Genomic DNA, 17,519 nt, shown 5'->3' with positions numbered 1-17,519 from the left:
AAATCGGATCCAGAATGCTGTAATATAACTACATCCAAATACATTTTGAGCTCATAAGAAAGATTTGCACCTATGAATTACATTTACTTCATCTGATACAAATTTATTCTAAGTGAAGAGATACAGAATAAAATGCTCTTGAGACACAGAAAGATTTTATTCACTCCTTTGATTCAGCATCTGAAGGTTAACCATGGCAGGTGCTGACACTATTTATTTTCTTTCTTCGTGTGCACAACCAGCTCATGCAGTTTCCTTCATTAATAGGGAAAGATTGTCTCCTTAAGTAATGACTTCTCATTTATTGACATGAGGTTTTTTTTTCTTGTGTACTGATTCAGCGGATTTAACTCATTCAACTCTCTTCTTCATTTCAGGCCCAGCTAAAGTAATGGATCCTACACTTCAACTTTTTCCTAAACTCAGACTGAAGTTTTCTTTTGATGAATTTATTATCATCAATTGTTATTATAATTGTCTTATTCATTCCCCTGTAGGATTCTGCTCTGTTTGTAACCTTTACCCACTAAGTTTTGGAGATAAAATTTTCTCTTTTGCTACTGGCTCAGCCTGACTTTTTCTGAACAGTTTTCCATTTACCATAGATCAGTTACTTTTGAAAAACCAGGGCAAGAAAATCATGGGGGTTTTTTCAATATTAAAATCAGTGATTTTATTTTTTTTCTTTTGAAAGTTAAGTGTTTTGGAGAAGAAACCACAAAGAAGCAAGGCAATGACATTTGTATCAGGAAAATGTGCTTTGCAAATATGCATTCTATGGGTTGTTCTACAAGCCTTCTGGTGCTGGGACAGTCATCCGATTTTGCATATGTACAGTAGAAATTAACTAGGGTTTGACAGTTAAAACTGCCATTCCGCTCACATTTTCCAGAGATAAAGCAACACCTTCTTTGCCACACCAGCATCCCACCACGTGTGCCAGATCCCAAGTAAGGAACAGGAATCTACCTGACTCCTACACAAAGGAAGACTAAAAGATACAATAAGTAAATAGATGTGGCAAGGAGTGTCAGGAAGAATCGCAAAAAGGTGGCTAAAAGCATCAAACCTGCAAACCAGTGAAAAGATGCCCTGAGGGATAGGGTGAGAGAGATTTGATGAAGTGTGTGGGCATGGAGCTGACTGGGCAAAGAAAACAGTACACAAAACTATGAGAGAGTCAGAACAGAGCCAGGGGGGTAAGAAACAAGTGACAAAGAGAGCAAAGAGATAGACGGGACAGAAAGGTGAGAGTAACATTATCAGAACAATGTTATAGAGTTCTTCCCACATTCAAATTGCTCAACTTTGTGAGAGCAAAGCAACAAAACATGAATGTGGTCCTGTTTTGACTAGTTTTGCTTGTGCTTATGGACAATTACAGGATCAAAATTCAATGTGATCTTACAGACAATTAAAATCACAAAGTAAGGGAAAATATAGTCCAGTGCCTGAGGGGCTGAGCATTTAAAGAGAGAAAATATAGAACTACACAGATACAGAAAGAAAACAACAGATTGCAACATGGCTCTAGAAAACAGGAAACAAAATAAGAGGAGCAGGCTGTTACAGTTGTTACCGGCAGAGTGTCTTATACTTCAGTAACATCCCACTACAGCAGCAGCAGGCAGGGAGAAATCTTAATGCTCCTGAGCATTTTAATTCGTTAAAACATCCTGTTACATGAAAGACTCCCTTTTCCATCAATCAAGAACCTGCAGAACAACGGGTCAGAGCTTTGGCAAACTACACAAAGATGACTGATTTGTGCAATTACCAAACTCCACAGGCTGAACCAATTTGAGACAGAATAATGACAGGACAAAAATCCAGGCACTCAAACAAGAATGCTTAGACATCCTATTAACTCTACAGAGAGCTTCAGACGTGCATGGATAGTGAACAAGCTCACATACAAATAGAGAATACAAGCAAAGCGGTCACAAAGGTATTTCAAAAGGCAGAACAAGGAAAACATGAAAATTTACTGAAAATTCCACAAAGGCAGGCATACAAACACAAAGCAGAAGAGATTAACAAAATCCAAAGGTCTATAACTATTGTGGGTAAAAAAAAAAAAAAAGGTAATAATGAAATGCCCTTTGCATGGGGTCACATGCAAAATTTCTGACAAGTCATTATGCAAAGGACTGCAGACAAGAAAAAATGCCCCCATATTGAGAAAGCAAGCACTGACTCAGAGATCTTTGCATGTATGTGACATCAGTGTGGTACAAAACAGCAAAAAAAGATAAATGGACTGTGAAGCTCAGACTAGCACCAGATGCAAAGACAAGGCAGCAGAACACAATAAGAGATGGAATGCAAATGAACAGTGGGCATCAATGTGTGGGAGAGGCACAAAGACCTCTTCAGAAGTGAAGAGAAAGGAAAACAGCAGATCCAAATTTTATATTCCCTGATAACGTAATTACAGCACCATGAGGCCAAGCAAATTAAAAGCATAATATCAAGTAAGAAGTAGACAGAGTGAAAGTTCAGGTAGTACAAATGTTAAAGAGACATTTAGCAAAAAGAAGAGAGTTATTAACCCCAGTACATTAAATCTAGATTACAGATGATTCCTATGAAAGACACACAAATAAAAACCATACCATATGTGGCCAGTGCATTATTGCATCCATGCAGTGAAGGACTGGACTTTTAGGGCAAAACATTAACTGAGGTGCTCAGAAACAACAACAAAAAAGTAGTCACTCTTAAGACAATAAAGAAATATTAATATCTTTTTTTATTTGTTTTTAGTTTCACAGATTATATAGCATAATTTCTGAAAGCAGCATAGGACAGATATCAGGAAGCTAAACACCTTCATTAAAAATTAAAGAAAAATAATAATTACAAAATTGTTTATATCTAACTGCTCACAATTAAGGAACCATTACCTGATAAACTAAAGCAAAACTATTCTTAAGAAAATCAATACATGTTACCAAGTGAGAACAGCTGTCTCAGTAACTCTCTGAAGTAAAACAGTCTGTTTTGCAGCTACTACCATAGAAAATGATTAGTGCATGTCATAAAGTGCATAGGTTGTGGTCTTTCAGTTGGAAGCTCAGAAAGCATCCAGGAACAAGCAGGAGACAGTGAAATACTGGGGGGCAAAGAGATGACTGCAGCAGGGGAGTCTGTCTCTGAGAGCCCCAGTCTCTGGGAGCAAAGGGGCTGAACCAGTATGAAAAAAGGTTTGGGAACACACAGCCTCCAAACTGGTGGTGGTGGGGATACATGGAAGAACAAAAATAGTGCTGGAAATAGGCAGAACAAATCAAAATAATTCATTTTTACTTATAACATTAAACGTATATCACACTTTTAACCTTTTTTTTCTACATGACAATCAGCTGTGATTACACACCAGGACAGCAGTCTTCCAACTCCCATTTGTAGTGGAGAGACAGGGCAAAGGTGCTGCCCAGGGGACACCAGCAGCCACCTTGAGAACTGGCACCCCTGTGAGGGGTGCTCTTGTAAACCTTCCAGCAGCTGGGCGGTGGGAGCTGAGGGGGAGCATGGCTGCACTCACCTCTCCTCCAGAAGGAGCCCAGAAAGAAATCTGAACTCAAATGACATTAACTTGCTGGTTCTGGTACTCTCTCCACCCTGTCCACAGCCCAGGACCCCATGTCATCCCCCTGGAGTCATTAATCCCTGCCTCAGCAACACTGCAGCAGGGCCTGTCTCCAGCTCCCCACAGCCCTGCCATGTCCTGCCATGGGCCCCCCATCAAGCCAGGTCAACCCGCTGACCCACAACCCAGGCCAGCCTTTGCCCACCACGGTCCCCAGGGAGGTGCCCAGTGTCAGGGCTGGGGATGTCCTGGTGCCCCCCAGCTGCCCTGCTGGGGGAGATGGGATGGGCCCCGGCCACCAGGCCCACCCATCACCCACCAGCACTCCCAACACCCAGTCCCAGGGAGCCACCAGCCCCCTCAGTGTCTTGACACTGGTAAAGTGCTTCGTCTGCCATTCAGGCAAAAGAAAACAAGTTATAGCTTCAACATCCAGGTGCCCACTAAACACAGAGGCTTTCCATACTAGCAAGTTAAACAGAGTGAGGACACAGGCTTGAGCCCTGGCACACAATAGCCCAACTGTTGAGCTGCCAGGGCGCCCTCAAGGCAATGTGCCATCTCCCTGACACAGCTTTTGGGAACCAGGCAAGCCAGAGGGTCAGTGTGCCTCTCTGGCAGCACAGGCAACACCATTTATAAGCAGTGGGAAGGGACCAGGACAGTTTAGCCCTATGAAGGTGCCCTTTTATTTACCACTACTGATGAAAGCCCAGTGGAAAAGGAATACCCTTCTCACGCAGGTGAGAAAAGTTCAAGCTGTGCATTCAAGGAGAGGGAATATATTGTCATACCATAATATCCATGCAAATGAAAACAGAAAATCTCCTCAGAGCCTCTCTGAAAAAAAGACAACAGAGAAGGACCATACAGAAGCCTACAACAGAATTCATCTCCCCTAACTGCAGACAGACAGACAGAAGTTAAGCATGCCCTCTAAACTGCTTGCTTACTCTGCTCTGAAAGTTAATAGACAGCTATCTCTGGATGAGGTAACTGTCCTGGACGTACCTATTTGTTCCTACTGATTTCATGGGGAACTTTATAGCTAGCTCAGAGTACAGGCCTACCTTTTTGCTAGCCAAAGCCAGGAAAATGAGTTCCAAGCATTGTGGGAAATATCATATGTAGAACAATGCAGGAAGGGAATTAAGAAAAACATGGAAAAAAATGTACACATGAACATCAGTCCTTGAAACAAAAAGGGAAGTGAAACTGTCACTGCAAAAAATTTCATTAACATAGGCCACTAGAAATTAAACAAACTGCCCTAATAATCCTCTCAGGCAAGACAACAAAACATTTTAACAGCTATGATACCCTAAAAATATCACTTCAGCCAACGGACACCTACTTACACAACTCAAAATAGAGAAACAGCAAAATCCAATTTTTGCTATGTCAGTCAAATAATCAAGGCAAATAAATTGTTAAAAATGGTTATATGCTACCAAAAGAAAGGTGAAAAAGTGAAAAAGTGAAAAAAAGTATTACAAAACAGTTGAGGTTGGAAGGGACCTGTGGAGGTCATCTGATCCAGCCCCCTGCTCAAGCAGGTTGCCCAGGACCATGTGCAGATGGCTTTGGAATATCTCCAAGGATGGAGACTCCACAACCTCTCTGGGCAACCAGTGCCATTGCTCAGTCACCCTCACAGTGAAAAAGTGTTTCCTGATATTCAGATGAAAATGTCATATGACACCCTTCTTGAATTCCAAGAGATAGTCATAAAAAAGCACAGGACAACATTTTTGTGACAGATGTCCTTTAACAAATAATGTCATTGAGAAAAAGGGGTAGTATTTGACCAAGCATCAATTTTTTTCTTCACTGCCTACTGCACCACAGCAGATCTGCAAGAAATGCTGTAGGCAAGTTGTAGGGTTCATAGGGAGTTCATGCCATAGTCATTTATAAGACTGATTATGAAAGAAATTTTGCACCAAGCAAGAAGAGGTTGTGTAAAATCGGACAAATGGCCAAAAAGCAATAGAAGACAAAATACATTTAGTATATCCCACCAAAATGCGAAGCAAGAGCAAAGCAGTAGCCAGTCATCAAAAGAAAGACTTGAAGTTTTTCCAGCATCTTGCTAAATAGGCAAAAGACTTTGTACCAAGACACATTATGTATCAATGTCTTTGTACCAAGACACATTATGTACCAATGTCTTTGTACCAAGACATTATTCCCAAAACAAAATGGTAAACTCTCAGTAGAGTTGGTGTTAATTTATCTGAACCTGAGAGCTCAGTATGTGCACAAGTTACGTTACTCATGTTTCATTTCAGTAACTCCCACAAAAGTGACACAAGGAAAGTTACAGTATGCACCTCCTAGTACGGGTCTGTTTGACACTTCCTTATAAATTAATGCTCAGGAATTTACAAGCACTTACAGAAAGTACTTGGTGGTTGTCATAACACAAAGAGCAGAATAAAAGCTGGGTACTGATTTTTCTTGGCTGCCATTTTACATCAATTGAATGTGAATGGCAAGGAATGGAGGCAGGCCTGAGAAAGGAACTAGAAGAGAGAAAGTGCCTGTAACAGGGACAGATTAGATAGAAAGGAAAGAAAGAAACAGGCAGGAGAGCCTGTGGCCCTAGAGTACACTCTCCCAGTACCTGATGGAGTCTGAGGGTTGTGGGTCTTATCTCACATCCTCTGTTATGGAGCCACTAGGAAACCCACTGGAAGAGAGCCCCTTCCTTTTGCAGCACAGGCTACAACAGAGGATGACACCCCATTGCTGGCACCACTGTGAGCTACAGTAACCCAAACAGCAGAGTTCAGGGTGGCACGTCTAAGATCTCCAGTAATGCTGTTGAACCATGACTTATGAACATGGAAAGGCACAGTGGAAGCTAGGAGATGCCATTCGATCCACTGTCTTTCGGCACACACCTAATACTGTTCAGCTAACAGCGGCTTCTACTGCTAGAGTGATCTACCATTTTTCAGTCTAAATGGCAATAAAACCCAGAGAACTGAGATGTCTCTAATGATGAAGAGCTAAAACTGGGCTGATTGCTTCCAGGGTCAAGAACACCACCATGCATTTATGGAATGGCACCAAGTTGAGCCTAAATTTTAATCTTGATGGAAGGGAGCTATTTTTAATAGAATTGTAATACAAGGAACCAGTACCTTTTGGTACAATATTTTCTGAAATCTTTCAAAATGCAGAAGCAAAACCAAAATGAAATAAAAGAAATACAGAGCAGGACAAAAGATATACATGGGAAAATCTAGTTCTCAGTTCAATGATCAAAGTGGAAGCAACCCAGAGAGGTATTCAAGATTTAAACTAGTTTAATGAGAAGGAGAAGATAATCTTTACTGGAGACAAAAAAAGTCAATTAAAATGTTTACAGTCACAGCATTTTGCTTTTCATTGCTGCATGACAACCCAATATTTGTTCAAATAGCAGGGATAAGCCAATTCCACAGCTTCAGAGAAGCACGAGTGAACAAATTCAAATAACAATACCATAGCAACAACCCTATGATTACCTCCATGAAAGAAAATTGGATCCCCCTGTATGTGGACACTCAAGAGATTGACATGGAAATCCTGAAACCTTATAGAACTGGGTTTAATCCATTTCTTTCACTTTTTTCCTATTATCATTATCTAATTAGAGATGGGATAAATTAGTTTCCCACCATTCTACACTGTGCTTTCCCTTCATGCCATCCTTCACAGTAACTGATATTCACTTACTTCAGCACTGAACTGTTATTAGGTACAGCCTAGTGCAATTCTGGCATATGTGTATAACAATCTAATTTACTTTTGGACCAGAGCAGAATAGCCAGCTGTAGCCAATGTACCATCTCAGAGCAGCTGTATCTGTGAACAGATACTCATGACTGATCAGGTACTTCACATACTGAAGTCAACAAAAAGCAAGATCAATGAAAAGACAAAACAAAACCTGAGATCAACTAAAAGATGTACTTCATGACACAATAATATCTTAACTTTTGCATCCTTGCTGGAAAAGAAACTGTATGTCCCAAAAGTCCATCAAAAGTTTTGAAAAGTTTTTGAGCCAACCATTAATCCAAAGATAGTTCTTACAAAACATGGATAACCATGACATTGAGGTCTACTTTGAATCCACTGGCAAGTACTTCACCACAGAAAGACCAGAAAATCAAATTACATAGAACAGCACCAAAAAACATAAATACAAATACATTTCTTGTTCTATTTGTTAATATCCTATAAGAAAAAAGACCAGCAGCAACAGAGCTCTAGGAACTGGTGAAAAAAGCTGGAAAAAAATAACAATGATCTGAATATTTCAGGTGTTTCTTTTCTCTTTGTCCAAAGCAAGGATGTAAGAATTTTTCAGGTTGATATAGAATTCTGATTTTACTAGCATTATTTTCCTGTCAGAGAGTGAACATATTAATGAGAACATTTAAAACACAGAAAAATCCTAATGCTCTAATGCCCAACTAGCAATAAAACATTAGCTAACTTCAAGGAAGGAATCTACTGCAGATGCTAGTGTTTTGGAAATTGCTTCACATTGGAAAGTTTAACCGTTAGCAGAGAGTGAGATGCCTGACTATCATATTTGACTTCAATCTGTTGTGAGAGATACATTTACTTCATTAAAAAGACTGGTGTCTGTAGACACAGCTAATATAAATAAGTTTCCTTCTGGTAAGGCTATTTAACACAGAACACTATCCCAAACAATTATACCTGGGTATAGAAATTGCTTTAAATATATAGGTAAGTGTATATGTGTACATCTGCCCAGATCTATTTCTTTTCATGCCAAATGCATGTGTTCACATATCTATCCATGAACTGGACAGCAGGTTGTTTTCCCATTCTGATTTCTAAACGTGTAACAAATACTACAAGAAAAAAAAAGGGGGGGAGGGGGAAGAGAGAGATAACCAGAAGACTTCATGGAAATCTGAAATTGTAATAGTTTGAATATCTTCCTCTCCACAAAGCAAGGACTGAAGCATTTTTTCTATCTTTTCTAAGATAAGGCTTTCCTACAATTCTTTACACATCTTCCAAATTTTAGCTGTTTAAACTGAAGCATTACACATTCTTATTTTTCAGAAGTAAACGAGCAATTTCCTCAGAAATAAAACAACACAGAAGAACCATCACATAAGAGCACTCTAAGGGTATTTACTAGGGCTCCTCTGTGTTTTTTGAGCAGGAGCTTCGGATTTGGCAGGTGTATTATCTCAGTACTGGTTTCTTTGTCCTGATGAATGTCCCCTCATACTAGTTTATAGGCCCCTGAATATTTCAGTCTGTATCTGCTCAGTGGGTTGATAGCAAAACTCTTAGAAAAATCTACCTTCTCTGGCTCAGATCTCCACCAGAGCCTGAGGGATGAACTGGACTTTCCCTGGAATTACATCTGCCATGATGGAGCAGCTGCTGCTGTGTCAGAATGACTCAGTGGCTGCTCTAACAAGACCCAGGCAACAGAGAGAGGGAAAAAGCAGCACACTGTTTAGGAACAAGTAAGAAAAGTAAAAACCGAGATGCAAAACCGGTACAGATGCTGAAGGTGTGGGACGCTGTGATAAGAAAGTAAATGAGCAGCAGGGAGTTGCAGAGCTGAAAGTAAGATTCTCCCTCTCCCGTAGATGTTTTCTATGATGCTGAATATACCACTGAGACAAACTATTTTTCCACAACAGATGATCAGTGCATAAAGTCTTTTGAATATCAGTTCCCAAACCGATTTGATTCCCCACTCCCAGGCTCTGTTTGCAGGAGTGCCAAGCACTTTATGCTGACTGAGGGCTGTGAGAGCTGTGCTCTGAGCAGAAGTGCTGCTTTCAGGACAGTATGTCAAAGTGGCACCAGATATTCCAGGCTGCGCACTTTCAAGCGAACATCACAGTCCCTCTGACCTACAGTTTTACAGGAATTTAGGTACCTAACTTCCACAAAATTTATTTTGCTGGGAACTGCAAATCTATCACTTCTGGATGTTTGTTGTCTTTTTTCTAAAAAACTAAGTAGCTGGCTTTAGTTCCAACTGTCAAATGGCCCAGACTTTCCTCAGGACTACTCTCCAGGTATACCATATGTTCTTCTCAATCTTTTTCACGAATCTTGTCACTATGTAGTTTGCTATTGGAAAGTGTTAAACTACAACCAGAAAGGAGAGTGAAAGATTTTGATTACACAGGATTTTCTGAATCAACAGCAAAATGCTTTGATTACATTATATAGGCTTCGACTCTGAAAGTTCTTAGCTTTATCTTACCGTTGGAATGTGTTGTTTTGCTATTTCACAGCATGGAGTGGATTCTATATGAAATTCACCAGCTGTTTTTCTTTGAGAAATGTATGCTATAATCACATTATCAGTTTATTCATTTCTATACTTTTTTTATTTCACATCCTTTACATGCTGATGTGACTGGGTACGCTGGAAAAAAGTATTCCTCCTTGACTTGTCAGCTTTGTTATGACATTTCAGGAAATAAAAAAGAGGGCAACCTTGCCCTGACTTGGCACATCTGAAGACCAACCTCTCTGCTATATATATTTTTTAAAAACAAACAAACAAAAAAAACCCAAAAAAAATCTCAAAAAATCCCACCTAAGGCATTATTCTGCATCAGTGAATTCAGTGGAAACTTTCATCTTGACCTCATCAGATACAGAAATAGCCATAGAAGAAGGGTGAATATGAAAATCTGGTTACATACATAACTATCACTTCATCAGCTGGTGCTGTAATCCTGGAAGCAGGAAAAATGAAAAGAATAAATCACTGAATATCCATGTTGCAGTTAGCAGCCTCTTGCTACAGAAATTACATAGGGAGCTCTATCTTCTACCATAGGACCCTTGTCCAGAACTCATGCCACCCAAGTGAGCCATCTCTGTCCTACACCATCCTCATTCTCTCGACTCTAAGAATCAGTTGTTTAGTTGCAAACTGCCATGTGGAAAGGCAGAACTCCTAATAAACAGATGATGAGCCAGGCATTGACTAGCAAAAGATTTTATTTACTTGGACTTGGGTTTTGCTTGTCTCTCTGTATAACAAAGATTTGCAGTCAGAAGAATACAGTAAATGTAATCTCAAGAAGCACTATAGCAAAAGGCTTTCTTAAACGCTTTATGAAACACCATTCAATCAACCAAAGCATTATTATCACTCACCTTCCAAAAGAAAAACACTTTCTCCTTTACCATCAGTAAGAGGAAAATATGTGAGCTTTCTTATAAGACTAGCAATTAGCATGTGAGTTAAAGATGGGAGCTGCTATCTGAAAGCAATACAAGGATTGCAATAGGCTTTACTGAATAAGACACCATCCTTTGAGTGATGGTGTGAGACAATTAGAGATTCTGAGCCTGCAACTGCAATTAATGACTTTACACTTCACTACAGCTGCTCCTAATTTAAATCTGAGCAGACTCACATATTCCCTAACTTTCCCCTTATCCTGAGACATTTGCTTCTGGTAAGATGTTTGCCATCTTTAAAATGGAGGATCCATATTCCTACTTATCAGGTAGGTCTACATATTCCTATTCTTCTATGTCTATTCTCAGATATCTAAATATTCCATTGTTGTATATTAATCATTCAGCAAAAATGAGTCAAAGAGGCCTCATTAATCCAGAGACTCAAAGCTGTCACATCAGAGACTCATCATAATGTGGTAGATCTTATTCATATGATAGTTTCTGGAGTTAAATTAATTTGTTTAGAAGAATGTGGTCTTATACAGAGATTCCTCTCTATTCCTAAGGTAATAATGTACATATACAACAGACATAGATTCAGATCCACTTTCATACCTTTTCATGATTATTATAATAGTGTTGATACATGTTTCCATGTGCTTGTCAAGCTGAGAGGTTGGTCAGATTATTTGAAGGCTTCACTTAATTGATTTTCTGATGCCTAGCTAAATCCTCTGCTGGCTCCAGCTAGCACAGCAGCACTGCATTTGATCAGTAAAGATACAGGCATTTAGAGGGTCAGCAGAGTATATTGGTCAAATTCAACTTTCAGTTGCTATAAACTGAGAGAGACTTAATTGATTTCAGCTAATGTATTGTAGAGCTGCACTTGCACGTTTGGGAACCAAATTTGGGCCAAGGACACTAAGGACTGCAGTCACAAAATGATTGTGACAGAGCAGTAGCATTTAAATTCAAGGGTTTAGAGGCAGGTAATAAGCAGACCATGGCAACACTGGGCTGGGTAACTGACCTGTCAAAAAAATCGCTACAGTTAGCCTGTAGTTGGGTTACAGATAGATTGATCCCAGCTCTAAATTTCTAGCACTAGCTAGGGTATTTAACTGTTGTATAGCAGTTTGTGTTGTGACTGCAGCACAGGTATGGCCCAAGTTATACAACTCTGCCAAAAAAAAACATTGATTAACCAGTCACCTACTGCTGGTAACAACTTCTCAGACTAATTCCAAATAGTTCCCTACCACAGCTCCATTTCTAGAAGAAAGCTTAGCACTTTCCCATGGTGTCATTTACAAAACAGCATGAAAACAACAACCTCCAGGTGCTGTGAATTTCAAGCTGTTCCTTGTGAGATAAGTACCATCAAGACTCCTTAATTTAGTTTTGCCGATCCCATATTTAACCATGTTGTGAAGTGTGCTGAAAGAAAAATTTGAAAGGGCTTTTCTCAGTTTCATGTGAGTGTTGCTATAGAACTTGCAGGGTGATTGCTTTTCAAATTTTCTTTGAAATACAATGGTTCTTTGGTTTTCTTGAACAGAGGCTGTTTCTTGGTTGCATTATAGCCTCAGCTTAGAGCAGGGAAGTGCCTTTCAGAGTTGCACACCAAGTGTGTGCAAAACTCCTAAAACTGAGACATTTTGAAGCTGGCTTCAGATTTTGAAAAGGTACTGTAGAATCGCCATAATGAGGAAATATGTTCCTGTGCTTGGAAAGCATGCTTAAATGCCATTTTATAGATACAGATTCTGTGCTTAATATGAAATAACACGTTCTAAACTCACATTCAGCTTTTGAGATCACACTCTGCACTAATATGTGTTTTCTTCTTGAGATAAAAAGATACAAATATCAGTGAGCCATGTAGATTTAAACAAAATCTATGCCTTTCCCCTCATAATCATAAAGATGTTTTTACCAAAATCTCAATGTGAGGCCCACTCACAGTTTTGTGGAAACTGATAGAGAGTATCAGTGAGCAGATAAAAGTCTGTGAAACCACCTAGCTTTGGGTCAGTAAAAAGTGAGACCTTTTGGGTGCAGGAATAGGTGGACAAGCCAGGAGCTACAGGTGACCCCAACACTGTCTGTGCCTTTGCCGAGGAGGAACCAGCCTGTGGCACCTGAGTAAGGCTGTGCTAATGACAGAGAGAGGTCCCATTGACAGTCTAGTGATCATCTAACGAAGGCAGGGGGATGAGCTGAATCAGGTCAGGAATCACCCCATGCAATCCAAACAATTCGAAATGGTCAGATGTGGAATAGCTCAGGAAGCAGGTGAAATGGGGTCCTGGGCCATTGTCAGCATGGGGAAAGCCCCAGGGTAGGCTGGGCAGGGACAGTCAGGGCTAACAGTGCCCTCAGAGCCCATACAGTAGCCAAAATAATGAATGTTTTGGACACTTTAACTATTGGGACTGTGATTTTTGTGACTGACTTAGTGTTACCTAAGCTAAATCCAGACTTTAGTCCTCCATTCCAAATCCAAATGTTATTTTCACATACAAAGCCTAATCCCTAAAAGATACCGCTCACAGATATATGAAAGCATTTTAACCCATAGATAAACCTGGGTCTGTTCTTCCTTGGTCTATTCCCTAAATTAAAAACACATCTCACTCCTTGTAAATACACAGCCATCTGTAACAGTGCTGTCATTTACATCTTAAACTTAACATGTGAAATGAAAATGTCTTGATCACATAAAGTTTGCTTCTAGTAGATGGAAAACTTTCCTGTACCTCATGTTTCAGAGTGAAGGAAACTGGTAAAACCCAGTAAAAACTTTCTTTAGAAGAGTTGTCATTTAGAGCCTCCTCATTCCTTCTTTCTGTGCTGTGCCCAGTTGAAGTATTATTTCCCAAAAGTGCACGAATTAGGATGCTTGGTAAAGCTTCCAAGTCACATTTCTGTGGGATGTAGAAGTCCAGCATGATGACTATCTAAAAGACACAGCACATCACCCCAGCTATGAATGCTGCTTCCTCTCCTGCTTTTCTTTGACCATTATTCATTTATTCATTAAAGAAATTACTAGTAACTGCTGTGCTTTCAAAATTTGCCACTCCACAGTCCCAGAGACAAAAATCCCCTTTTCTCCTTTCACACAAGGTAGGAAACCTCCTTGTATCCCATTCCTGGTGCTTCAGGGTTGTTCTGGAAAGCCCAGCTACAGCTGGGACTCCTAGGCTACAGTCACTGCACCCTGAGACAGTGGCTGCCGTGCTCCTTTCTACCCAAAGGGCAGAGAAGTAGCTGTCCTAATTGTGCCAAAATCACCCTGTTTACCAACAGATATCTGAAAATTAATTTGTTTTCAGTACAAAAGTCCACACGTCACTCACCCTTGATGTGGTGCAGAACTGCCACTGACATTGTGTGGATTTATGTGTACGACCTAAGGAGAAGAACAGATACCAGTTATTTGTTGTTGCTTATAGATTTGGTTCTTTTTTTCCTGGGGAAACTACTTATATCCTTAGTTTTATTCAGCCTCTTTAAACAAATATAACTGAAAGGGTTCTCAGTGTCAAGCAGTGGTGGCTCACTTGCAGCACTGCAAGTCACTGTGCCCCCCTAGAAAAGGAGCAGCAGGGGATTTATAGATCCAAGCCCAAGCTTCCCCAGCCCCATAATATACACACAACTTCCTCAACCATTTAAACACACAGGACTGTGATTGAGAATGGTAAAGTCACCATCTAACACACAACCAGCCTTGCTACCACAAACAGGAGATGAGGACAAAAGAGAGAGCAGAGAGAAAGCATGGATGAATGAAGCCAGTCATGTCTTAGGCTACTATGGTTAAATACAGGAGCAAAAAGTAAGATCCAGTGCTCTTCCTAAATGAAATATGATATAATCAACGTGATTAAAATTCCTGATTTGGAATCCCTGAGGTAAATAGCTCAGCTCATGCTTTAGAGCTAAACCTTTCAACAAGAACATTCAAGCTTAGGAAATGGTTTGAGGTAAAAGAGAGCAAGGCAGAAACACAGGCTGGAAGAATGCCTCGATCCCCACAGCGGTCTGGCAGGTTGTTTCCTGAGGTTAAAAGACACAAGCCAGAACGGCAGCATGGGCTTATGAAATGGAAAATGAAAGGGAGAAACCAGCTAACTTCATAGAAAGTTTTAATCTTAAAATAGAGTTGTTTTAAGTGAGCAGTGCCCTGCAGAGAGCAGAGACTCTATTCACTCATTTCTGCTCCTAAGACTTCTCTGCTGTCTGCCACTGGGAGATCTGTATGAACATGATCACCAAGGGCTGTAATTTAAAACTCAGAACAATGCCTTAATAAATCTGTTGAATAACACAATGAGCACAAGGCAGACTTGGGAGCTGCAGTAAATGCTGGAAAGCTGATGTGGCCACAAAAACTTTGTCTCATGACCAGCCTGGATTGCTTTTACATGAGTCACCTGACCTCAGAACACGGGCTTGTGAGGGCTGGGCTTTCTGATTACCCTTATTAGGGGTTTATTGTTTCTCAGGTTTCACGCTGCTGGACTATCATTCCAGAAAATGACAATGCATCTGATGGAAGCATCCCCCAGGGGTGACCAGTGACTCATTCTGAGTGCTGTGATAAAATTGCAGAAATTTTTTTGTTCCTAGATAAGCAGTATGCTAACATGATGACTACCACCTTAGAGAGTCCTGTAAGTGTATTAAGAGAACCTAGTATATATATTTGTAATTATCACAGAACCAGAGAACGGTTAGAGCTGGGAGGGACCTTAATGATCATCAAGTTTCATCCCCCCGACCCTGGGCAGGGAGCCCTCCCACTAGACCAGGTTGCTCAAAGCCCAAACCAGCCTGGCTTTGAACACCTTCAGGAATGGGGCAGCCACAGCTTCTCTGAGCATTGTAGCTGGGAGGGACCTTAATGATCATCAAGTTTCATCCCCCCGACCCTGGGCAGGGAGACCTCCCACTAGACCAGGTTGCTCAAAGCCCAAACCAGCCTGGCTTTGAACACCTTCAGGAATGGGGCAGCCACAGCTTCTCTGAGCATTGTGTATCAGACATGTCTGCATCAGAACAGTAAGCCAGGTCTTGAAATGAAAATTTTTTTATTGAATGCTGTTTCACATTTCTTTTCCCTTCTGGGACAGGGACACTCTGAACCAAACCTTTAATCTAAGTGATTGATATGCCAATTTACATCACCTTTGGCTTTGATCTTTCAGTCCTACCTACACAGTGTAAATTTTACCTCATATTTAAAACTTGGAAAACCCCCTGGTTATAATGTCTGCTTTTTCTCACTTCCCATTCTGAAACAGTTGTCATTTTTGTGGTTCCTTTGAGAAGTGTAGCCCAGCATCTCCTCTTGAACTTTCATTTCTTTGTGTATTTAGACAACTAAAGACCACTGCTTCAAGATTTTTCTTATTATTACATTGAAACAGCTTACATATCTTAATGAATTAAAAAAAATTTGAGTTTACTTTCAAAAAAATGCAAGGGCGCATGACTTTTAAGTATCTGCTAAAGTGTCATTAAGCTCATGCCTGAAGTAAAATCCACCTAAGTATTTTGCTGAATAGAGCCCTTTTGGGTCTGATCCAATGCATATTGAAGCCAGTGAAAAATTCCCATTGACTGCAGTGGGCTCCCAGCCGATTCCTGGGAGGTATCGAGTGTACGAAGTTCAGCACTTCTCCTGCCAAACTTCAGTTCTTGCTCTGACATGTGTTCTTTAGGTTTTTTACACTGTTTCCTCTCAACAGAGAAACATAAAATTTTTAAGGTCTCCCTGAAAGGTTGGAAAAGTTTTTCACTGCTGCTTTAACAACTTCATCCTTGTTTCCTGAATCACAACTTTTCATCCCCCCTGCCCTGGGCAGGGACACCTCCCACTAGAGCAGGTTACTCAAAGCCCCATCCAGCCTGGCCTTGAACACCTCCAGAAATGGGGCAGCCACAGCTTCCCTGGGCACTGCGTATCAGACATGTCTGCATCAGAACAGTAAGTCAGGTCCACATAACTAAATCACTGTAAAATGGCTAAAATATAAACAGAAGTACGGTAGACCAACTTAAAGGGCCCAGTTTATTGAGAGACATGAAAGGTGATTCACTGCTGTCAAAACTGAAGCGCGTCAAAACCATTTATTTCCTACGAGAAACAAATAGTTTCAGGGCTGATAAATGTCATTGCAGCTTTATAATTTTGACGTGATGTTAGTATTTTTATACAAATATGCAGGACATCCATTACAAATACTAATGTATAAACACAGAATGCAAACACACATTATTATACATATTTGCAACCTTCAAATGGTTTAAATAGCAAAACATATTTCTTTTGCAGAATTGCAACTTTTCTAAGTTTGGGTTCAGTTGGAAATTTTAAAATAGAAATGTTTTCAGTTCAGATTAGATGGCCTTTCACCGTAACGAGGATCCAAATGGTGTTCGCCCTGTGAAGAGAAAAAATAAAAGCATTGTCAGTCATGTCCTTCAAGCACATTTTCCTCCTTCATCTTCTCTGCCTGCCTGTTTGTTCACAGCAGTGGCTTTTCCAAGTCAAAGAGAAAATCAGAGAAAATGGTGATTTGAAAAAATAATTTGTTGATACTACTTTAAATTTATCCTCTCCCACACTACAATTAGTGGTGATATAATCAATTCCTTCAATGTGGTGCACAACCTGATCCTTGTTTTGCAAAGACCTTGTTCTTCA

Source organism: Calidris pugnax, unplaced genomic scaffold, assembly GCF_001431845.1.
Source record: "Calidris pugnax isolate Ruff unplaced genomic scaffold, ASM143184v1 scaffold8, whole genome shotgun sequence".
NCBI classification, from domain to species: Eukaryota; Metazoa; Chordata; class Aves; order Charadriiformes; family Scolopacidae; genus Calidris; species Calidris pugnax.
Note: the sequence above shows the minus strand (reverse complement) of the source record.